General features: G+C 41.6%; 2 long non-coding RNA genes across 6 annotated transcripts in view; one reads left to right on the forward strand and one right to left on the reverse strand.

Moving 5' to 3' along the window:
- LOC125416334 (uncharacterized) overlaps positions 1 to 24951 on the reverse strand; it is a 74065-nt gene that overhangs the window by 46247 nt on the left and 2867 nt on the right. For 2 of the 4 annotated variants that reach the window (XR_015004834.2, XR_015737409.1), the window contains exon 4: positions 12146 to 12226. This is a non-coding gene — a long non-coding RNA (uncharacterized LOC125416334). Of the gene's footprint in view, positions 1 to 6385; positions 9478 to 12145; positions 12227 to 12353; positions 12515 to 24951 lie in introns of those variants that run through there. The other 2 variants (XR_015004836.2, XR_007236853.3) reach the window with 2 other exon arrangements.
- LOC125416335 (uncharacterized) lies at positions 9710 to 15833 on the forward strand. 2 transcript variants are annotated; one of them, XR_015004839.2, is made up of 3 exons: positions 9710 to 10036; positions 12303 to 12359; positions 15436 to 15833. It is a non-coding gene; the product is annotated as an uncharacterized LOC125416335 (long non-coding RNA). The 2 variants fall into 2 exon arrangements; XR_015004838.2 differs by having other exon boundaries at positions 9710 to 9909.

Raw genomic sequence — 24951 nt, forward strand, 5'->3', positions numbered from 1 at the left:
GCAAGTGACACGAAGCAATGGCTTCCCAAGGGTCAAAGGACCCACAAAATGCTCTCAGAAGACCAAGGCGTTCCACCCAAAGAGAACAAACTGCTCTTCCAAGCAGACACTCAAACCATTTCATGTTCCAAGCCCTTTCTCGGCATAGCATAGGGAAACATCTTCAGCCCTGACTCAGGCAGGAGACCCTTCTTTGGTTAAAAAGGACACAAATACAACCCCTTTGATAGCCTTGTTAATATGATGTCAGCCCAGATCTATATCAGAATCTGATCCTAGAGCTGCTGGGTCCCTTATAAAACCTGCATTCGCTTCACTCAAGGGCAGATAAGATTGCACTGGGAGATCATTTGGCCCATTTGAAAACAATCTTTTTATGGTGCTTTCCTATAAGTCTAGACTAGCAAATTAACCAGTTCTCCAAGAAAAAGAAGATTTTTGTATTTATGTTTTAAGAGATATTTATCTCTATTAAATACACAGTCTTGGAACAAAGAGAACGGTTTCCTCTTTTCTATAACCTTTGGCGTCATTATTATTTTAAAAGATAATCATGATCCCCCATACCCAGGTGACTGCTGAGCTCTGTTCTCTCTGCAACTTTGAAAGGATTTGCTTTCGAAAAGAAAGCCGTGGGGTCTGGAGACAGACAGGGTAATCCATGTCTTCTCTCCCCCTTTTCTAGCTGTGAGAAAACTGGGGGCCTGGGAACTTTACATTTTGGTTTCTACAGTTCCATCAAGTTTGAAACAAAAAAAAAAAGCGTATTTCTGGGAACAGACTACAACATGTCAGGGCAAACAGCTGAGGGGGTGGGTGTTTGAAAACCCAATAGGTCAGCATTTGGCTCCCAAGGAGCTGAAGGAGTAAGGATTCCACTCGGTGCCTTTTCTCTTTCAACTCTTTCCTTCTGTTCCCCGGCGTCAGGCCACAGTAGGCCCTTGTCACCAGCAGCTCTTTGGTGACTCCTATGTTCCTTCCTCCCAGGAACCAAGAGGGGACTTTGGACATGTAAGAATCAGATTTTTTGCGAAACTGCAGAATTTTTGTGCAATGTTTATCAGCCAGGCGAGAGGCTGTGAAGGCAGATTTGGGGAAATGATCCCAACAGTTCATAAATCGAACCTAAATGAACAGGGCGAGCTCTTCTTTGTGACAGCAGCACCCCCCCCCCCGCCCTTATAATCTTTTTACTGGGTCAGAATGTTATGTGAACAAGAGCTGGGGGTCTAATGGAGTCAGGGTACTTTGGGTCACTCAATGTAATTTGTTTTTTCTGGCTACATCATGAAAGAGAATTGCATTCTATTCTCTGTTACATTTATATGATACCATCTCTTTTGATATCGGCAAGGGTTTTATGCCAGGCTGCATAGCACTACTGATAACAAAATTCTTTGGGAGAAAAAAGTCAGTTTAAAAAAAAAAAGACACCATTTTTCACACATCAAATAACAGCAGCTAAAATCAACTGGAGTTTGTTCTTGACTGGCCAAAAAAGTAAAATGTGCTTTTCATACACAATTTCTAGGGAGCCCTAGAAACATAATGTGAAGTGCCCGAGCCCCCTTTGCTCTGAAACTGACAGAATCAACATGGCTCTTTCTAAAATTTACATTTGGCATACTAACCGAAGAGCAATGTCACACAGACTCTAAAGGGCGACCTAAAGTTTGCTTCTGACTTAGTTCACAGTCAGCTATCAGAGTATCACAGTGAGTGGGTCAGGGGGGAAGGACAGTTTCTTAACCCTAGGGAGGTCGTAAGGTCAGAAGCTGAGAAGGACTGAGCACAATCCCGAGTTACAATCAGGCAGAGACCACAGAGACCAGCAGAGCCAAGTTCCGAAGGGCGCCCATCTCTCCGGGTGCCAACTAAGGAAGTGGTATTTCCTGGCTACACCATTACAGAGAAGCGTCACCAAAGCTGGAATACAAGCTAACAACGAGTATGATGTCCAAGTTCTAGCGTCTGAGTCCAAGCCCTTAACTGATCTTGGTCTGTGCTCTTAATTTGACATTGAGCTTGCAAACACACCACTTCCTAATGGAACCATCATAGATGGATCCTCCTCACTACACAGTGAGCCCTACTTTCCCAGGACCATGGAGACTGACCCATCAGATACTATGAAGGAAGATTTGAACTGGCATACTCACACCTAGGTATTAAGAAGGGAGAGCTGTACTATGGACTCTCCATGGCATACGCCAGGCTGCCACATCAACACCCTTTATCTGGATTTATCATAGACCCACATGTTTGGGGTTGGTCTAGGTTATCAAGAGATTAAGCCCAATTTAGCTACATGTTATACCAGTGACCAGAACCCTTGCCTTCTGGCAGAGAATAACCCGATTCTCCTAATGACATCCAGTATATTTCCCTCCAACCTTCTTCCTCCGGCCCCAGCTCATCTTGTCTGGGGAAGTTTCACAATGCTCTTGGCCCATGGTGTGATAACACGGAATCATCTGTTACATTATATCTGAAGGCAAACCCAGTGTCTTGTAGCCTTGTTGTATGATTTATTGAGCCCTTAGGGGGCTTCTCCTGAAAGTGCTGAAATGCCACACTGACATTTCACTTCAGACTTACAGCCATTGACACTCCAAGTAGGATTTATTTATGACTGGAGGGTTTCTTCCATTAAAACTCAGCATGTGACGCCTCCACCTAGCGTGGACTCTATCCACTGACGGGAAGAAGGGGAGCTGCCCAGTTGGTAGGGCAGGGAAGAGAAGCAAGGCCATGCCACACCCTGGGGAAGGCAGATCTGACTCTTGAGGACTTTACCTATAGAAACAGGAACCACACACAGAGATTCAGGGGAGAAACCTCTAAAACAACAGCTGGAAGCATTTTATAACAGCTCAGGGGCTACACTTGCAGATGAAACATGGCTACTCTTGCCTCCAGTTGTCAGGGCCAAATAACACAAAGTCTGAAGGTTTTCCAAGCTCTCCAATGGAAGACCAAGCAACCAGTGAGACATAAGATTACCCTTTATTCCATCCACCAATTTTATAAATTGGGAAGTATGCATAATGCCATATATGTATAAGGTTGTTTTTGTTTTCCTATATGTATATCACGGTTAGCGTAATGTGAGGACTCATTCACAACAAAGTCTTTTCAATTCTGCAGGTCCTAACAAGATGCCAGGTCCACAGAGGTTTATGGTGACTGCTTCTAAGCATGCCAACAAATAACAAAAGTCTTCTGTCTTATCTTCGTCCAGTACTTTGCACCCCTAAGACCAGGCCTCTGGAGACTGAGCCTGCATCCCAGACCTGTGCTAGGTCACCAAGTTCTCACAAAGCAAAATTCTAACAAAACAGGTTGGAGACTCTGCCGTGGTGATCTGTGAGTTAGCAGAGCACTGCTACCACATTGCAGAGGAAAGCAGGGCCTGGTGGGAAACATTCACAGGGATGAGCCGGACAGAGGGAAGCCACTGGGCACAAGTTTGCGCTGCAGATAGATTTCCACACCACTTAGCTTCTAGCCTTGACCATAACTGAGGAATTCTTACAGAAGCACCGCAGTTCTTTGCCCCTCTTGGTTCTTATCTATGCAAACATAAAATCAAGCTGGAAGCTTCCACGATTTAAGAAGTGGTGACAGACATTCTCCATTGACAATTTTTATTACTAAGGGAAATGATTTAGCAATTTAAAAACTGAAATGTATTCGGTAAATACATTTCTACTAATGTGTTTTAGACATCGGCTTAGGCTCCAGTGAGTAAGATCAATGATTATTATGAGAGCCAAACCACTAGCATCGTGAATAGCAGCTCCTGTTGGGACTCTAAGACACTCCATCAGAAAACACCATGCCTGTGGATTCGGAGTCAGCTTGAAGAAATCTGCAGTATCTGAAGGAATTAGCCCTTAAGATCCAGAACCTTCTCCATCAGGAGTGTTCCAGTCTCTCGCCTGCTTTCATGGGGACCCATCTGGAGACTTCTGGAGCCCTCACCCGCCTTCCATGACATGGTGAGTCAGCAGAAGACGGGAGGCTGAGGGAAACCGCCTGAAACCTCTCAAGGCAGCGTCTCAAGCCAGCTGCCAAATCCTGGGTTGCCAGCTGGCAAGGAGCAGTGCCCTTCCGTCCAGCAAGGAATCACGTATGTGTTGCTGAAGATAGACATAAACTGTTCCGCTTGATCCTGAATCATCCACATGAATGAACGGTGAAGTGTATTCCCCCGGGAAGGTGGTTAGCAGTGGAGCCACAAGGTAAATCATGGAGGATTCGTTTCCCGCTTTGTCCTTCCACCAGAACACAGTGTCCAGTGCTGTTCCCAAAACTTCGCAGACACCCTCACTCTTACCCCTGTTGGTACCCCGCACACACCCTATTCCCCTCACTCTGGGTCTAAACTGCCTGTTTTGAAAAGAACCTTGAGTTTCAAACAAACGATTCTTACATTTGACTCATTTTGCTTTAACATTCACCACGGTTTCCGGCAACGCATCTACCAAGACTTCCCAGTCTTTATCAGCACTGTGGAGGATAATAAAAATCCAATGTATCTTTACATAGCTAGAATGTAATTATATAAATCAACATAATGAAAAAAAATGTCTCCTGGTGGTGGTGGTGGCAGTACATGCCTTTAATCCCAGCACTCAGGAGGCAGAAGCAAGCAGATCTCTGAGTTTTAGGACAGTCTGGTCTACAAGTTCCAGGACAGCCAGGGCTACATGGAAAAACTGTGTCTCGATAAAACACAAACAAAAAAATAAATAATAAGTAATTAAATGTCAGCAGAAGTGATTAAATAGTATTATCTGCTTAAAGCTCAGTGCTCCTCTCTTTCTGTATTTGTAAACTTGTACAAGAAAACTTAGTGTTTTTTGGCACCCAGCTGAGACTTCTTGTATACTCCAAAAGACTGAAGGAGAATGACAAGGGGAATCTCTTATCTTGTGTGAATTAATCTTATATAATATCAAGTCCACTGTAGCTAATTCCCCTCAAAATCATCCAGCATACTAGGTAGAATTGAATTTTGAATTTGAAATTTATGCCCTAGTAATATTGAAGCATGAATGAGCAGTCCATATATGGTGGTTCTGTTGAAGTTGTCCATATTGGGTTTCATAGCCTAAGCTGATGACAACAGACAAGGACTCTTCCTCACACTGGGAACTCTCTTGTAAATCCTGCTCTGTGGGAAACAGGACTTGGCAGGGTTTCTCACAGTATGGTTCCTGGACCATCTTTGTGATTAACACATTCTCAGGCTCTACTCCCAGCCAGTTATCTCAAAAAGGTCTTAGGAATCCAAGTTTTCTGGGTCTTGAGATTTCAACCATGTGCTACCACACCCAACTTGATTCCTTCTTCTTCCTCTTCTTCCTCTTCCTCCTCCTCTTCTTTCTTCTTCTTCTTCTTCTTCTTCTTCTTCTTCTTCTTCTTCTTCTTCTTCTTCTTCTCCTTCTCCTTCTCCTTCTCCTTCTCCTTCTCCTTCTCCTTCTCCTTCTCCGTCTCCCTCTCCTTCTCCTCTTCTTCTTTTCTTCCTCATTTTCCTTCTTCGTTTTTTTGACACAAGGTTTCTCTTTCTAACAGCCTTGGTTGTCCTGGAGCTTGCTTTGCAGACCAGGCTGACCTCCAACTCACAGACATCTACCTCCCCCAACCTCTCAAGTGCTGGGATTAAAGGCATGCACCACCATTCCTGGCTACAGCCCACTTTTTAATACGGTTGTTTTCTGGTTGTTTGGGGTTTGCTGTTGTTGTTGTTGATTGTTTGTTTTTAGTTCTTGAAATATATCTGTGCTTTAATCCTCTGGCACTTGTACAACTGGCCTTTTGTTTCCAGTTCTGTAAGCTGCCTTTTCTGTTTATTAACTGTTTCCTTGACAGCAAAAGACCTTTTAAATATTATGAACCCCGACCTGTTGATTATTGGCATTATTCCCTAGGTGACCACAGTCCTGGTCAAAAAGTCCTTACCTGGGCCTGTATCCTGAAGCGCATTCCCCATCCTTTCTTGTAGGGGTTTCAGGTCAAAGGTCTTTGATCCATTTGGTTTATGTCCAGGGTGGGAAGGATCGAGTTTCATTCTTCTACATGTGGATACCCAGTTTCCTCAGCAACATTTATTAAGACTCATTTTCAATTTTGTGACTGTTTGGCATCTTTGTCAAAACTCAGGTGGATGGAGGTATGTGGACTTATGTCTGGCTCCTTGAGGAATCTTTACTTTTAGCAAATCTCCCACGTGATACATGCAAAACCATTTGAAAATTGGTTGTCCAGATATTTTTATTCTTAAGTATTTATTTGCCAAGGAATCGTCTTCCAAAAGAAGATTTGGCCTACAAACCAACACTTATAGCAGATAAGAATAAGATTTTTTCACAGGGGGGGGGGGGCCCATGAGGCCCTAACCCTGGCTGAGGAACTGCTGGCAGCTGGTGGCTGGTGAGGGAGGAAGAGGATATTTTCTTCACAATGGGCCACGGGGAGCTGTCATTGTTCCAGGGGATGGCCCTGAATCCATGCACATAAGGAACTATATCTTGTCCCCTGCCCCTTCTCTATCTATCTGCTTCCAACTCACATGAAGCAAACAGCTGTACTCTACCACACTCTTTGCTATGGTGTTCTGTAGTTGAGAGTCTGCTAAGAATAGACTAAAACCTCATAGCAAAATAAGGATTTCCTATTAGGGTGTTTTCCTTGAGTATTCTGCCACTACAACAAAAAGCCCACTAACACAGCAATGTTCTAGACATAGTTAAACATATTCTGTCCTTTAATGAAATGCTTTACTCCCCCATGAATCTGTTATACAGGAACAAGCTGAAGTTTGGGGAGTGATTTATGCATGACTCAAGAATTAGTCAGTAGTAAAAATTGCCCAACATTGTAAATGTGCTTGGTGCTACTGAATTATACACTTTTAAACAGAATGACAAACTTGATATTGTATATTTTTATTGAGTTGAAAAAAGATTTTTTTCTCAAAAATGTTCATGTCATCATTATTTATGGTAGTGGGAAGTTTAAAACACCAAAGCTCAACACAAGAGTCACTGCCACTGTACAGTGCCTGGGGATGCTCTGACATGCACAGAAGGGAAGAACAAAAAGAAGAGATAAGACTGTGGGGTTGGGGGCTGGAGAGATGGCTCAGCGGTTAAGAGCACTGACTGCTCTTCCAGAGGTCCTGAGTTCAATTCCCAGCAACCACATGGTGGTTCATAACCATCTATAATGAGATCTGGTGCCCTCTTCTGACATGTAAACATACATGGAAGGAATGTTGTATACATAATAAATAAATAAATCTTTTTTTAAAAAAAGGACTGTGGGGTTGTCTCCTCATGTCTGTAGAGCTGAGGCTCCAACCAACTTGGAAATACAGTTCTGGCCAGGCAGCAGGCCTGTGATCCCAGCACTCGGGTGGCAGAGGGAGGCAGATCTCTGAGTTCGAGGCCAGCCTGGTCTACAGAGTGAGTTCTAGGACAGCCAGGGCTACACAGAGAAACCCTGTCTTTAAGCACACACACATGTACACACAGGAGAAAGAAAGGAAAATGTCGTAACTGCTCTGACTGTATCCCACTAGCAGGCATGAACAAAGTGTTTCTGGCCTAATCCCCCAAGCACTACAGAGTTTGGGACTGTGTGCAGTCCTCAGAATGTCCTGAGTCACTATCCTCTGAAGAAAGCATCAACACCACTCATGGTTATACTTAAAAGAGGTGCAGAGATACTGTGTACCCTGCCCCCAAACAAGATAGGTGAAGACAGAACCCATTGTCAATATATGGACTCTGGAGTTCATGGTCTCAGCTGACCTGCTTCCGCACCGCTGCAAAAGTACACATATTTGAAAAGAAGAGAACGGGAAGAAGGATGTTAGCTTTACTAATAAAGACGGCACTGATGTTCTAATAACCTAGCACAGCGGGTTTAAAACAACAGGAATGTAGCCAGGGGTCCTGGAGCACCTGCGCTCTCAGCACTCTGGAAGCAGAATCAGGAGGATGATTATGACCCAAAGCCAGCTTGAGCTATGCCGGTCTGGTCTATATAAATGAGACTATGTTTTCAAACACAACAAGCAAAAGACCCACTGCACTGTGTGGTATCTTTCAATTCCAGTTCTCAGAAAACTGAAATTACCTACAGAGCTGTATTCCTTCCTCTTGGAGATTCTAGAAAAAAACCTTTCCTGTGTCTTTTCAAGCTGCCCAGCATATTTGTTAACTTATATTCTCTTCTTTCGTCTTCCACCCATGTGCTGTCTTCTCTCCTTAGCCCCCCTGCTTCGACCCTCCTTTATTCTATTTTCTGACCTTCCTGTCTCTATGTGTAAGAATTTTGTGAACTTGTTTAGCCAACCTAATAATTTGGAATAATCTGACTGCATCTCCAGAACCCACCCACCACCGTGTAGAAGCATTAGGGCATGAACATCTTCGGGAGCCGTAACTTGGTTGACCACAAGTAGGATATAAAACTTCAGCAAATAGTGAATAATGAAACCCATCTAAACTGGAAATGTGGTGAGCGGGTCGGGAAGTTTTTAGCGACTGCCAAACATCCAGAGAATATACTAATGTTCGCTGAATAATTACTTTTAAATCCTCCTGGCTTAAAACCTTGTAAATCCTTCTTAACATGTATTTTCTTAAAGGTTTTTTAAAATGACTTTTCAGTACCCTAGTCTCTAGAAACAACCACTAAGATAAATAACACAAAAATTCAATAGTTCATGAGTTCATTTCTTTCATGTTGCTATACCTTAGTTCTTAAGCATGTGCTAAAAATCCATGTGGTAAAGTCTTGATCCCTTCAGGTGGTATGTTGGAAACTGGTGGGAACTTCAGAAGCCTAGTATGAATAGTATGAATTCTTTTTTTTTAAAAAAAATATTTATTTACTAATTCTTCCTTCATATCCTGACCGAAGTTTTACACCCCTCTTCTCCTCCTTGCCTTCCTCCACTTCTGCTCTTTCATAGATCCACCCCCTCCTTGGTTTCCCTTTTAAAAAAAAAAAAAGCAGGCTTCCCAGAGATATTCAGTAAGCATGGCATGACAAGTTCCAGTAAGACAAGGCACACACCCTCATACCAAGGCCGGATGAGGCAATTCTGTGGGAGGAAAGGGTCCCAAGAGCCAGTAAAACATCAGAGATAGCCCCACTGTCACTGTTAGGGGTGCCACAAAAACACCAAGCTATACAACCATAACATATGTGTAGAGGATCTCGGTCAGATGCACACAGGCTCCCTGATTGTGCTGATCCAGTTAGTTAACCAGCCCCAGTTAGTTGATTCTGTGGACCATGTTTTTGTGGTACCCTTGACCTCTCTAGATCCACAATCTTTCCGTCCCCTCTTTCCCGGAATTTCCGAAGCTCCACTTAATGTTGGGCGGTGGGTGTGTGCATCTGTTTCCAGCAGTTCTGGATGAAGCCTCTCCGATGATGATTGTGCTGGGCTCTGGTCTGCAAGCATAGCAGAATATCAATAGGAATCATGTCATTGACTTTTTCCCCAGTTGTGCTTGGCTCTGTCCTAGGTCACTGGACTGTCCAGCTTCTAGTTCCTGACTCTTTGGGCAATGTCAGTCATGGGCCTCAAGCTGGACCAGTCATTGGCTGGTCATTCCCACAAGTTCAACACCACCTTTGCCCCAGCACATACTGCAGGCAGGACAAATGAAAGGTTTGTGACTGGGTTATGTGCCAGTCCTAATGGGAGTTCTTTAGGTTACTAGAGTAAAGCTGTCAAAGCAGTGTGGGACTCTGTACCCCAAGGTTACTGGTTTGCTCTGCCTCATGTTTCTGCCATATTGTGCTTCTTCTCAACAGACACAGGATCAGCATCCTCTCCACAGACTCATGAGCACCAGGACCAACAACCACAAACTGGAACCAGTGAGTCCATAAGCCAAAATAAATGCTCTTTTCATTATAATTGATTGCATCGGATGTTTGCTACAGTAACAGAGAGTTGACACCTATACGGAACACTTATCCTGGCTTCAATATGAAACATATTAAGGTATGCCAGGAAAGTCCAATCACCGTCTCCACCTCTTGTTGAGAAACAACGCGACTAAGTTAGAGCAACTGTCTCAGTATCAGCAGATCTAAAAATAGAGCCTATGGTTGCTGTCTTTGTCTTAGTAGAATTCATAGACTGTCTCAATTTAGTTTTCTTTTCCAGTGTCTTCTTTATCTCAATAACAACATATGCAGGATGTTTATAAATATGTGTCTTTTCTTTCTCAGTTCATGCAGTCTTTTGATTTATCAGAAGAATCACCATCATATAGCATGCTGGCATATTTATGAATATATTCTCTAACATTGAATTTCAGGAAACACACATAAGAATTTAATAAATCTTACTCCTATTCATATCATCTTTGGAGTCTATGCTTGATAACAGTAGTACAGAAATAGACTAGATACATTACATATACGTAGACAAATTCATTGAATCAATAAATATTTGCTCCTACTTTTAAGAGTAAACAGCTGTGGGAGACATAGACTTGTCAGCGCACTAGAGCAGGCTCACACTAGTTTCCAAGAAGCAAGTGTATGTAACATTTTTCTGATTCTACTTTAGGAATGTGCACCAGTAGCTTAAATCCAGTCATGGTGAAAGAATTTACACCAGTCAGGCAGTGGTGGCACATGCCTTTAGTCCCAACACTTGGGAGGCAGAGGCAAATGGATCTCAGTGAGTCTGAGGCCAGTCTACAGAGCAAGGTTCAGGACAGCCAGGACTGTTATACAGACAAACCCTGTCTCAGAAAAAAATGAATTTACATCATAGAAATTAGCAAGCTCAGCAAATCTGAGATTTCATTAAACTTTTATATCACCGCCACATATCAGTGTAGCTGGTAATGTGCTTAATACCAATGGTGCATACAAAAGATGATAAAAGCACAGAGAGAAGGTTGAACCTCATGAGCATCAGTAAGGGTTCCTTTGGGGACAAAACTCAGGTGTCAACTGTAGGTGGAGTTTCTCTGTGTCTTCTCAGCCACTCCCAACCATTCAGAGATTTATCATTAATTATAAATACTCAGCCTATAGCTCTACCTTATTACTAATTAGCTCTTGCAACTTAAATTAATGCATTTCTCTTCATCTGTGTGCTGCCCCGAAGTTTTTGGCTTTTGCCTCTCCTGCATTCCCTGCTTCCTTTCCGTCAGGGTGGTGACTCCTCCTACTCCACCATTGTTCTTACCAGCATTCTCTCCGCCCCAAAATTCCTGCCTAGGCATTGGCCAATCAGCTTTTTATTAACAATGAGAACAGTACATATTCACAGTGTACAAAGATTGTTCCACAGCAAACAATGGCTCTGAGAGACTCTCCACAGTGTCCTGAAGAAACCCTGATTTAGAAAGTCTGCTTCACTGAATAACTATCTTTTTCTTTTTCATTTCTACTCACTTATATGTTCCTCCTTACTGGAATGCAAACTTTTTGATGACAAACTTTTTGATGACAAACTTTTTGATGAGTTGTAAGAGGCCGCATATTTGTTCCCAGCTGCCCAGAACTAAAATAATTATATAGAAACTGCATTAATTAAATGCTATTAGCTCTAGCTTCTTATTGGCTGGCTCTTACATTTTAATTTAACCCATTTCTATTAATCTGTGTATCCCCATGTGGCTGCAGTTTACCAGTAAGGTTCCAATCATCTTTTCCCAGTGGCTACATGGTGTCCCCTGACTCCACCTACTCTCTCTCTCTCGCTGTATCTCTTCCAGCCTGGCTATGTTCTGTTAAGTCATTGGCCAAGAGAAGTTTCTTTATTCATTAACCAATAGAAGCAACACATATACAGAATGGTTTCCCACATCATCTTCCCCTTCCTGTCTAAAAAAAAAGAAGGTTTTAACTTTAACATAGTAAAATTACATATAACAAAACAGGTATCAAGCAAGGAGTATAGTTACAATATTTATATCTACTTTATCTTTCATAGTAACTAAGGAAAACTACAATTATAACTATCTATTCTTCAACTCCATCAAAGGCGCTAGAAAGATATAATATTTATCTATATTAACTTCCTAAGTTAACAGGAAGTGCATTGGAAGCAACTTACAAAACTCTAGAATTGACAGAGACATCTCACTACCTGGACAGTCTCCCAAAGTTCTTCTGTAACATTGGAGTATCCATCTTCAGCCTACAGGCCCATAGTATCCAGCAGACTTTCCTATGAAGCAGAAAATTTCAAAATCAGTTCTGCCAATATTGGTAGTTTGTCAGTCACTTTCTTCTGTGTTCTGCAGAATGTCTAGCAGACTCTTTCAGGAAGCAGGAACCCAGAAGGATAATCTCACCTTTAGGTAAGTTCAACAGTCATTTTTCCATGGGTCCTGTATGTCCAATTCATACAGCATAACATCAAGCAGTCCAAGCAAGAGCAGTTTTTGCCCAAATAGCTAGCAAACTCCATAAGGAGCCTCTTCAATGTCCATCATCCTCTTGAAGTAAATTGGTGCTGCCAGGAGCAGATGTGTCTCATATCATGAAAAGTCTTAAGTTTTTAAAACGTTTTAAATGCTATATTCTGGAGGTCTCTGAAAGATTTGAAGAATATCTATCTAACTAAAATATATCTCTATATATCTAGAAAACCTAACTAACATGACTAGAAATTTGACTATTATAGATGACTCTCTATTAACCTATATTTCTCAATTATACATTACATTTTAAATAAGCTGCGCACATAATACCTTAATCAAGAGCAGAAATATACATATAACAAAATTGACCTTAAATTTGTATCAATAGACAAAGATCCATACCAACGCAAAGTATTCATCTCTATATCATATTCCCCTTTAAATGTAAACAAACATTTATAAACAATCATTTAGGGAATTTGGGTGTAGTTTCTCCAAACTGATTGCTGCTTTTTGTTGGATGAATTAATTTTGGAGGGTGTTCATGGCAACTTTTCAGGGGGGAGGTCTTGGTCCATCAAAGCACATTAGTCTGAAAGAAATCCATAGGTTCTCATCTTCTGTGGAAACAAAAACAGAGCCTCTTTTCCAAAGCAACATATCCTTAGACCCATATTTTTAAATCAAGACACTTTTGAGATATATATGATGATTTGGCTTAGCAGTCTGTACAATGAAATGCCTCTCTGTACAGCGCCCCTTCACAGTCAGAAAGTTCAAAGAAAACAGAATAGTATACATAATCTAGTCCCTCTGTGTATTTTCCACTTTGCGAGGTTTATTTTTCTTTATTTCTTTAATCTATGACTGTCTGTACTTAGTCTCTTTAAAGACTTCATTTTATTATTTTAAATGATTTACTTCTTTTTATAACCCTCTTTACTTTTTCTTCTCTCTCCCAAGCCTACGTACATTTATCCAACATTGTGACCTATTTAGAGGTCTTTTTTTTTATCTGAATCTGTCTTTATTGTGTATCTGTAACTATTTTCTGACCAGAAGCACTCTTTTTTATGCTAAGTGGGTTTAGCTAAGGCCAACACAGCCCTGCCTGCTTGCTCTGCCCAGTCCAGCATGGCGGAGGCATGTTTGCTGTCTTTGGGAACATGTACATTGCCCCATTTTTAGGCACTCAGCAGGTCTATGCTGCCATCAAGCAAGTTGTAGCACTCTGCTCACAAACCCCATTTAAATGGTCTGTAGCTGTGATGTAGAATTTTGAATTTCTGTTGCTTTCATTGGTTAATTAATAAAGAAAATGCTTGGCCTGATAGGTCAGAACATAGGTGGGTGGAGTAGACAGAACAGAATGCTGGGAAGAAGGCAATGAGGCAGACGCTATAGCTCTCCTCTCCAAGATGGATGCAGGTTAAGATCCTTCCCAGTAAGCCACCACCTCGTGGTGCTACACACATTAATATGTGGTCTCTTGACATGACTGCATGTTTCAGATGTTCTGTGAAGTGTCATAAGGAGTTTTCTCTTACATGAGAAAGCAGAGGATCCCATTCCCGAGGAGGTAGTCTAATCTGGTGAGACACACTGAGTCGTTGCTCTTCAGAGAATACACAGTGCTTCCCCATTCCCAGCTTGCTGCAGTCTATGCATGAGGAGACCAGCTCTCTAGGGGGATGAAGAGAGGATTCCCTGGGCCCAGATGATGGAGTGACTAATTCCCCTGGGTGGAACTGAAGAAGGTTCCAGGGGAAGGTTATGCTTGGGTTGGCCTTGGGAGATGAGTAGGACTTCAGCAGGCAAAGGGCAGAGAAAGGACCACATGAGATAGGAAGACCCCCAAGCTACAGAGGCCTGAAATTGCGGTGTATCTATATCTAAGGGACCAGGGAGTAGCCACACACAGAACAACTTTTGCAATTCTGAACAATCAACATTCTTTTGCCAAATAACATCCTAATTTTACTTTGGTTTTGACAGTGACAATGTGATTCATTAGTTCCTATTACACACTACAATTTCAAAACAATCAAACACCAAGAGCTCTTTCTTGATTAGGAAAGGTCACACAAAGGGGAACTAAATCAAAGTGGCTTTTTTCTACTCAGCAAATCGGCAGCCATAAGAGGTGGGTGTGGACCCTGCTCACACAACTCCCAATCAGTTTTGAGTGTACAAGATGAGTAAGAAAAAGAGTTCTGCTTTTTATTACCTGGGTGTTCACGTGTGCTTCATAATTCAGCATGGAGATTTAGAAAGACCCCAAATCAAGCTACGCTTGCCCAGGTAAAATTATATACATTGGACAAAAGCATAATCCAGGTAAAAACAGTTGGAGACAATTCAAAACAGTACTAACTGATTTCCAAAGCAGGTAAGGTCTGAGGTAATCATTTGGGATTTTTATTCCCCTTTTAGGATCATTTATTTTTATGTATGTGAGGGTTTTGCCTACATCCATATTATACTCCATATGTACTATGTGTGAGACTAGTGATCACAGAGGTCAGAAGAGGGTGACAGATCTCCTGGAAGTGGAGTTACAGATGATAGTGAGCCACCATGTGGGCACTTAGAACTGAACCCAGGTACTCTGGAAAAGCCGTCAACACTCCTACCCTCAGAACCATCACTTCAGCACACTGATACTGTTATTTTAACTTTCACTTTGCCATGGATTTCACCGAAACAGTAAGTTTTCAAGTGGAACTGAATTTACCATAATTGATGTCTGTACACAAATGCATTTCATATATATAAAGCAAAGTACCTGAAGGTGACCAACAATGGAGACAGACTCTGGTTGACTGGAGTTGAAAAGGAAACTCTTATAAGGATATTTGACAGACCAGACCAGCATACTTCGCAAGTTCCAGGACAGTGAGAGACCCTGTCCAAGGAGAGGTCCCCAGATTGTTCCTTGGGCAGCAGAGGAGAGGGTGCCTGAACTGGCCTTGTCCCATAGCCACACTGATGAATATCTTGCATATCACCATAGAACCTTCATCTGGCGATGGATGGAGATAGAGACTGAGACCCACACTGGAGCACTGGACTTAGCTCTTAAGGTCCAAATGAGGAGCAGAAGTCAGGACCATGAGGGGTGCGTCCACCCATTGAGACAGTGGGACTGATCTAATGGGAGCTCACCAAGGCCAGCTGGACTGGGAGTGATGGAGCATGTGATCAAACTGGACGTTCTGAAAGTGGTTGGCAATGAAGGCTTACTGAGAAGCCAAGGACAATGGCACTGGGTTTTGATTCTACTGCATGGACTGACTTTGTGGGAGCCTGGTTTGTTTGGATGCTCACCTTTATAGACCTGGATGCAGTGGGGAGGACCTTGGACTTCCCACAGGGCAGGGAACTCTGACTGCTCTTAGGACTAGAGAGGGAGGGGGAGATCGGAAGGGGGGGGAAGAGGGAGGCGGGGAGGAGGTGGAAATTTTTAATAAATAAATTAATTAATTAAAAAAAAGATTTGGACATACCTGAAGAATAAGACATGTGGTTGTACTGTTCTGCATGCACGCACACACAAACAATAAAGTAAAAAAGACAAAGAAAGAGAGAAAAGAAAGACCAAAAACAAGGTTCAAAAATCTCTTCCCTCCCCCAATAAGCACATAACAAGAAAAGAGGTCAGTTCCAGCTCCAGGTATCCTGGTAGAAGGGTCTCTCTGGATCTCCATCTATCCATCCATCCATCCATCTCTCTCTGTCTCTCTCATATACACATATATATGCATATGTATACATGCATACAGACACACACACACATGCATATTCTATCTCTTTCTCTCTTTTCGCTCAGCTTGAACATTCAGTCCCAAAGCAGAAGGACCATTATGTGACCACTCCCTCAAGAAAATTAGTTGTCTTACATTACAATCCCATAAACTGGGTGATGGTGCCACATGCCTTTCATCTCAGCACTTGGAAGGCAGAGGCAGGCAGATCTCTGTGAGTTCAATGCCAGCTTGGTCTACAGAGTGAGTTCAAAAACAACCAGGGCAGCACAGTAGAACCTTGTCTTGAAAAATAATTACAGTACCATAGGACTACAGATTCTTGAAGAGTAATTTCACAAAAGAGTTGGACCCTGTGTGGCCGATGGCAAGGAATGTCCATCCATTCTAACCACTGAGGACATGGTACATGTCATTGGCCTTGACTTACTGTATCACTTTGGTGCTAGACTCAGAATTCTGTCTCAGTCTTTCTTTACCATGTCCTGGCTGTTTTAGTTCTAGAAGACTCAAGAACAACATGAAGCAAAGCATGTTTGTTAGTTGGTGTTTCTGTGTGACGCATTTAACATAGTAAACAATTTATCTACCGTGAAAGACAAAACAATATGCATAGAATCTGACTACAAAACATAAATAAGTAAGCAGAAATTTATTATAACTGTTTCCTTTCTGTCAAGTCATATTATGCTAGTTATATAATTTAAATATGTATATAGAATACAGAATTTTTCTTTTAATTGTTTATTACTTAATAATTTTAAATTATGTGTCTTTGTGTGTGTACATTAGTGCTGGCACCTGCAGATGCTAGAAGCTACAAATCCTCTTGTTACTGGATATACAGGAAGTGAGCAGTCCGGTGTGGGTGCTCAGAACCAAGTCTGAGTCCTCTGCCAGAGCAAAACACATTTCTAACTGCTGAGCCAACTCTCCAGCCCAGTAGAATATTTCTTAAACAATGCTTTTGTAAGTTTGAGGAATGGGGTTGCTGTGGGATAGATGATGCTCTTGTACACTGTAAAGTTTTGTTATTCATATTAGTTTTTTAAAATGTTGATTTACAAGTAGCCAGGCAGGAAGTATAGGTGGCGTGACCAGACTAAGAGAACTCTGGGGAGAGGAAAGGCAGAGAATCAGTCACCAGCTAGAAGCAGAGGAAGCAAGACGAGAATGCCTCACTGACAAAAAGTACCAAACCAGATGGCTAAACATAGACAAGAATAATGGGTTGATTTAAGTTGTAAGAGCTAAATTAATAATGATCCTGAGCTAATAGGCCAGGCAGCTTATACTTAATGTAAGTCTCTGTGTGCTCCTCTGGGACTAAATGTCTGCGGGACTGGGCAGAACAGAAACTTCCATCTACATGGGGCTTATTTTAAGAAGAATTTAGGGAGCTGGAGCAATGACTCAGCAGTTAAAAGTACTTGCTACTCTTATAAAACTCATGCCAGGCAGCCCCAAGCCATCTGAAACACTCCAGCTCTAAGAGATCTGACAGCCTCCTCTAGCCTTCAAGAGCACCTTCACACTCACACAAAACACCCTGTGCTGCTGAGTCTTACATCAACCTGATTCAAATGAGTTATCTGAAAGGAGGGAACCTCAACTGAGAAAATACCCCCATAAGATCCATCTGTAAAGTATTTTCTTAGTTAGTGATTGATGGGAGAGGGCCCAGCTCATTGTGGCTGGTGAGATCCCTGGGCTGGTGGTCTTGGGTCCTATAAGAAAGCAGTCTGAGTTAGCGATGGGGAGCAAGTCAGTAAGCAGCACCCCTCCATGGTCTCTGCATCCGCTCATATCTTCAGGATTCTGCCCTATTTCCTGCCCTGAGTTCCTGTCCTGACTTCCTTCAACGATGAAAAGCAACATGGAAGTATAAGCCAAACAAACCTTTTCCTTCCCAACTTGCTTTTTGGTCATGGTGTTTTGTCACAAAACTAAAAATCCTAAGACACATGCCACACATTTAAATAAAAATAAAATAAAATTTTTAAAAAGAGATTTAAAAAATTAGGTCTTTGGAACCAAGCATTTCACTGAGCAGATAATTTTCACGTAAACCACTCGATAACACAGTTGAGTACTGTATAATTACATCTCAACTCTATAAAGGTGTTAATCGTTTTTACAAAGACACCATAGGACATAACATGTTGTATTTTCCCATCTAAAAACAAATAAGCTCTTTCAAGACATACCTCTGAGCTGCAGTAGCATATCTTCAATGATAAATATCTAGAAATGCTGAATAAATCACAACAATTCTTTAAATACACAGCTGAGCTCATCGGTAAAAATGCCTCAGAAAGACAGGGTAGAAGCTGATGTGACCATGGTCCTAAGCCCATATGGTGCAGAGCCCATAACAGATTCAGAAACAGACACATAAGACCATACTTGTACAGATAGGACCTTGGGGGTTGGCACTAAACAAGGACTATTACAGCTGAGATCTCTCCATGATGATAATTTGAAGAGGCTCCAGGTTTTCTCTGAAGGAATGAACCAGGTCTACCTATCAGTAAAGAGAAACAGTGGCTGGTCTCATCTTAGCTCAGAGAAGGATAGGAAAGGGAAAATTTCCCACAGGAAAAAGTACCCTGCGCGCATGCCAAGCTTAAAACGGGATGAACGTTTTCTTGTGATATAGAACTTTCCCACGTTGAAACTGGGTTAATGACCTAGGGCTCCTTGAAGGATGCAAAAATTCACAGGGAAACATTATTTTACATTATATATATATACTATATTATATATAATATACATATTACATGTGTGTATCTATGTATATATACATACATACATATATATATATATATATACACATATGACACAAATCTTCACATAGAAAATGGTACACAAAGAATCAGCATGCTAAAAAGGAGTAATCTATAGTTTCACACATTGGATCAAACCTGTAAAACACCGTGATTGATTCAGGTGGCTCAGCAGGTAAGAGTGCTTGCAGTCAAATCTGAGTACTAGAGATGTTCTTGGGACTTGCGTACTGGAAGGAGAAAACTGACTCCTGCAAGCTGTCCTCTGACCTCCACACACTCATATCACCCGTACACACACACACACACACACACACACAAATAAATAAATAAATAAACATTTTTTTTATTTAAACCCAAAGGAGACAATAAATGAAAAAACGACTTCTCCTAAAAAGAAACACGGGACTCAGTACACTTCTTAATAGCAAACACAAATACCAGGAAAAATAATAATAATGAAATAAAATCTTCAAAGTTCTGGGGAAAAGTAATTTTCAAGCCAGAATTCTTGAAGAAATAGATGAATAGTGCAGGATTAGGAGCACTTGCTGCCCTCCCAGAGGACCAGAGTTCAAATCCCAGCACCCATGTTGAGTGACTCACAACTGCTTGCCATTCCAGCTCCAGGGCATGCAATACCCTACTCTGGTCTTTACGGGCACCTGCACTCATAGGCACTCACGCATGCCCACAAATGAAAATAAAAATAAACCTTAAAAAATTGCATAGGAAATGAAACAATTTCCAAGAAATATCAGTAAGGGGCTGGAGAGACGGTTCAGTGGTTAAGAGCACTGGCTGCTCTTGCAGGGAGTCAAAGCTCAGTTTGTAGCACTCAGCACACAACCGTCTGTAACGCACTCAGCTCACACAGCAGTGCACAACCGTCTGTAACTCCAGATCCAGGACATGTGACATTGTCTTTTGGGTTCCTTGGGCACAAGCCACATATATGGTACAAATACATATGTGTGGCCAAGAAACCTATACATATAAAATAATAATGAAAAAATACCAATGATTTTTACAAATGGACTATACTTCCTAACAACAATGTACCCAAAAGATACCAATTAGCTCTCAAATTTAGATTTAGAACATCTAAATTTTCCAAAAATAATTCTTGAGTCAAAGGCAAATTCTACTTGGAAATCTATATGCAAAGAAAGAAATAGAATGAATATTGAAGTAATAACAGTTATTTATGTAACACATTATTCTTTTTCTAAGAAAGATAGGGAAATACCAGGAGTTTTTGGAACCAGATGCTAGGTGTATAAATGCCTGTTGCACTGTTTTTTAATATATTTGAGATACTTCTTGATTATTTTAGATTTAAAGATTACTTTTTCTTATTTATTAAAATATTATTTATACTTCAGCAAACTAAGAAAATGGCAAAGACCTGTTGATTTGGGGTTTGTTTTCGATGTGTGACAGGCAAGAATATAGAAGAAAGGCGTCTATGATAAAGAAAAAGCATCACCCAGACTGAGGTCACGTTGTTTCTGGTCTCACTACAGGCTAGAGCTATCTGTTCCCAGCCTATCCTGGGGGTGGGGGGGGGGTCACCTTCAGATCTATCAAAAATAATTCCTGCTAATGAGAAGAAAAAGCTGTAGAGCCCATTGTTTGAAAAGAACACACTGAAAAAAACACCCACACGGGAGTCAACTCTGGGGACAAGTGAGTGTTTGACTCAACTTATATCGATATTATTTTTAAACATTTTATTAAATATCGCTGATATAAAAGTAAAATCTGTCTGCACATTAGTGGTAAGTCACCCTCTTCCCTTTTCAGTACAACCTAAAATAGTTGTCTTAACAGAATTCAGAATTCCCATGACATTACAACCCAAGTTGTAGGTAATCCTCAGACTCTTAGTTCCCACAGTTAAAATCTTGGTGAATCCTGATATCAAAATTCTACATCTTTAATATCAAATGTAAATCATATACACCCTTCCTCTAAAAAACACATTCTTATGAGCTCCTAATACTGACAAATTGCTTCCATTAGACTGCTATTTAAACATAAGCCCACACATAAAACAATTAGAATATCAAAACAAAATTCCAAATTAGAAGTAAAACTACTAAGCCAAAAGAGTTTGAGCTAACAAGATTAATGTAAGAATTTGGGTCTCAGTTAAAAACAGCTGGCTTAGATGGGTCAAGGACACCACAAGAAAACTGTCAACAGAATCAACTAACCAGGGCCAATAGGGCTCACTGAGACTAGAGTGACTACCTAGGAGCCTGGATGGGTCTGACCTAGGTCTCTCTCTCTCTCTCTCTCTCTCTCTCTCTCTCTCTCTCTCACACACACACACACACACACACACACACACACACTATAACTATGTAGTTTGGTGTTGTTGTGGGACTCCTAACCATGAGAGCAGGGGGCTGTCTCTAACTCATTGCCTACTTCTGGAACCCTTTTCCTCCTACTGGGTCACCTCATCCAGCCTTGATATGAAGGTCTGTGCCTAATCTTATTATAACTTGATATGCCATGTTTTATTGACATCTCTGGGAGGCCTGCCCTTTTCTAAAGGGAACAGAAAAAAAGTAGATCTGGGGGAAAGAGGAGGGGAGGGTAGAGAGGGGGTGAAGAGAGGGGAGGGTAAACTGTGAATAGGATGTAATATATGAGAGAATAAATTAAAAAAAGGAAAAAGATAGCTGACTTCCTTGTTAGGGTCAGCCAATGAAAGGTGCTGGACCTTTGGAGAACTAGAGAAGGGAAGAAGTCAAAGTATGCTTCCCCTTTTCCTGCTTTTGACCAAGTGAAGTAGCTCCTCTCTCTAGAGCTGGAAGCTTCTCTCTCTCTCTCTCTCTCTCTCTCTCTCTCTCTCTCTCTCTCTCTCTCCCAGTCCCACTGATCAAGTGTCTCTTCCACCTGCTGGTCCCTACGACTGCTTATTAAATAATCATTCTTAGGCTTAATATTAATTATAATTATTTGTCCAGTAGTTCAGGTTCATTATTAAATAGCTCTTACAACTTAAATTAATCCATTTCTAATAACTGTGTATTGCCATGTGCCCCACAGCTTACCAGTAATGCTCTGGCATCTTACTCCTCTGGCGAATGCTGGTGTCTCCCAGACTTTGCCTTCTTTTTTCCTGTATCTTGGCTTGGATTTCCCACCTGGCTCTATTTTGCCTAGCTATTGGTCAAATCTGCTTCTCTATTAACCAATGGTAACAAGCGATGTTCACAGAGGGACATTCCACATAATCCCTCTCCATTCCAAGCACCTGCTGATGCTCCCACTTCTTTGTATTCATGCACCTAATGGCCCAGTTTCCCGACTATGGTAAGCTTCCTGCTCTCTCCACCCCTGCTGGCAATGGCCTGTGGTACCACTAAACCCTGGATTGTCTTCTCACCCCTTGTTTGGTATTATATCTTTTTAAAAATTTTCCTTTTATTTCACCAACATGCTAAAACAAAAAAAAAAAGCTTTTATTAAAATACCTGGTGCAACCTCCTCCTTCCTGACTGTTTAGTAGATAACATGCATCATATATAAAGACTGAGAAAATGTGGAAAGTAACCAGTCTGGAACAAACATAATTCTTTCCTCGCTCACTTACTTTTATGGCAGTCATCTATTGTTCTCCAGATTTCCCTCTTTTGTGCATAAATTAAACCAAGAGGATGAATTCCACTCAAAGTTATATCATGACTGCTGTGTCTAGAAGTCATCTCTGTCCCCCAAATTTCCTGTGCCTCAACTGGTTGGCGTTTATTCACCAAAGCGAATATGCCAAAATGATGAATGAACTTTATGGCAGACACAGTGTTGGGGGTGGTTGAACAACCTAGATATCTTGTCTCCACCAATCCCAAAGCAATCAACTTAAAAGACCCAGACGATCATTTCCTTTGAAAAATGAGTGGGTGGATCGACAAATTCTGGTTTCCCTTCCTGGAGTTCCCCTAACATTATGTGATTCATCAGCATTTCCTTTTGGAGTTGCTTCACCGGGAAGGCGAGAGCATGAAAGAGAGGAGGGAGGAACTTAAAACAGAAGCTGTCTCTCCACCAGATCAGGAGCAAAGAAAACAATCTCCAAGAGGATGACCAATTGCTACCTTCCAAACACCAAAATCCCTGCTTTCTCAAATATAGTCTTTACTGTGCAAGCAGCAACTACAGCTTTTGCTGGTTTTCAAGAATGTGAATATTCAAAAGACTGGAAATGCATGGTTTCTTGTAGGGAAAGAGGAAAAAAAAGATGATTGATGTTTAAAGTTTAAGTTAAAATCCAACAGGACATCCTTTACTGATCTTCAAACCACCAAGACATGAGAGGCTGTCGGAAAAGGGCCTTGGCCAGCTGTTGTTTGTGGTACTGGAGAGGGAGTCTAGGGTTCAGGAAGGCAAGGCAAACATTCTCTCCTTGAGCTATAGCTTAAACTTTTTATTTTGAGATGGTCTCACTAACTTGCCTAGACTGGCCTTGAACTCACTCTACAGCCCAGGCAGCCCATGAATTTGCAATCCCTCCGCCTCAGACTCCTGATTGCAAGCCTGTCTATAATGCCCAGCAAATGTAATTTATGGAAAAGATATGGTATTTCAAGGCCTTCGACAAATTAGCTAATTTCAAGAAGAGAGAGAGAGAGAACGAGAAAGAGAGAGGGAGAGAGATGGGAAGATTCCATCAGGCTCAACCAAAGGGGAAAATGATCTGAAATGAGCAAACTGGGGCCCAGACTATGTAGTTTAAGTCATGCATCTTCATCCTGGTTCTGCAGCCAAAGAAAGCCACCCACTCAGGATCCACTCAGGATCACGCAGCAGTTAACCAGCAAAGTCGAAGCATTTCTGCAGACCCCTCGCTCACCGTCTTCTCTCTTAATCTATAACTTCTTCTCTCTTTATTGTCTATTGCCTTTTTCTACCCACCTAACCCAGAAGCTCAGGACATTTTAGGGGTGTCTTATGAATCACAGAGACTCATGCTTCCTCCTAGGGGATGGCCCTTTCCTGCCCTCCTGTGCTCTTCTGACAGGAGACACCTCCGTGTTCCCAGCTGCAGGTCCTGTCTGTCTCACTGGAGAGTCCTTTTGTCATTGCAAAGTGTGGGCTGCCTGTCTTTTAAAAGGAAGATTCCACTTATTTATTTAGTATATGGAAAATCAATTATGGTGTAATTTTCACTGTGGAAATGCTCTCACACAATATTTTAGCTGGTTTCTAAGTTTTATTTTCAAAAAGCTTCCCATCGGCAGAAGTAAAGAGTTCTGCAGATTTCGTCCAATTGTGAGTCTTTACCATTTTGTAATTATGAAGCTCTGAAAATGTAAGGACAGCTATCAAAACCATCTGCAGAAGAAAATATGTACAATGATGCACATGCTGGTGTATATACGAAAGCCATACAAAAAAATGCATATGGTATTATTTCCTGGTCAGGAGGTAAGAGCTAAGATTCCTGGATTAGATCTCCTTTACTTAACAAAAAAGAAACCAAGTGTCTAAGAGTACAGAGTTCATTAGCAGGAAGAGATATCACTGGAACACAGGTCTGCCTTCTAGGCCCAGAGGTCCAGTCTATGATGACCAGGGTGACCCAGAACACATTTAAATGAAAATGTAGGTTATTAGTAATTAAACTGAGATACCAGATATAGACTGGAGCCTTTTCGGGGCAAACCTGGACTACGGTCATTCCAGTTATACAAAGAACAGAAAGACTCTTGAGGCTTCCATGTCTTTGTAGCACAAGACCAGAACTTCCCAAGGAAAAATAAACTGTGAGCCTGCAAGGTGGCCTCTGAATCTTTATCCAGAAGCAGCTTTAGAAAAAGAAAAACACGCCAAGCTTCCAGTCCCTTGTCTGAAGGCTCATTAAATGCAGATTGTGTATCTTATGAGTAGGACACACAAAGGAAATTATTATTACACTCTGCAGCAACAAGACCTAGGTTCGCTTCAGTCTTCCCAAGGGGTGTC

This window comes from Myodes glareolus, chromosome 1 (genome assembly GCF_982192425.1).
Source record: "Myodes glareolus chromosome 1, mMyoGla1.1, whole genome shotgun sequence".
Classification (NCBI taxonomy): domain Eukaryota; kingdom Metazoa; phylum Chordata; class Mammalia; order Rodentia; family Cricetidae; genus Myodes; species Myodes glareolus.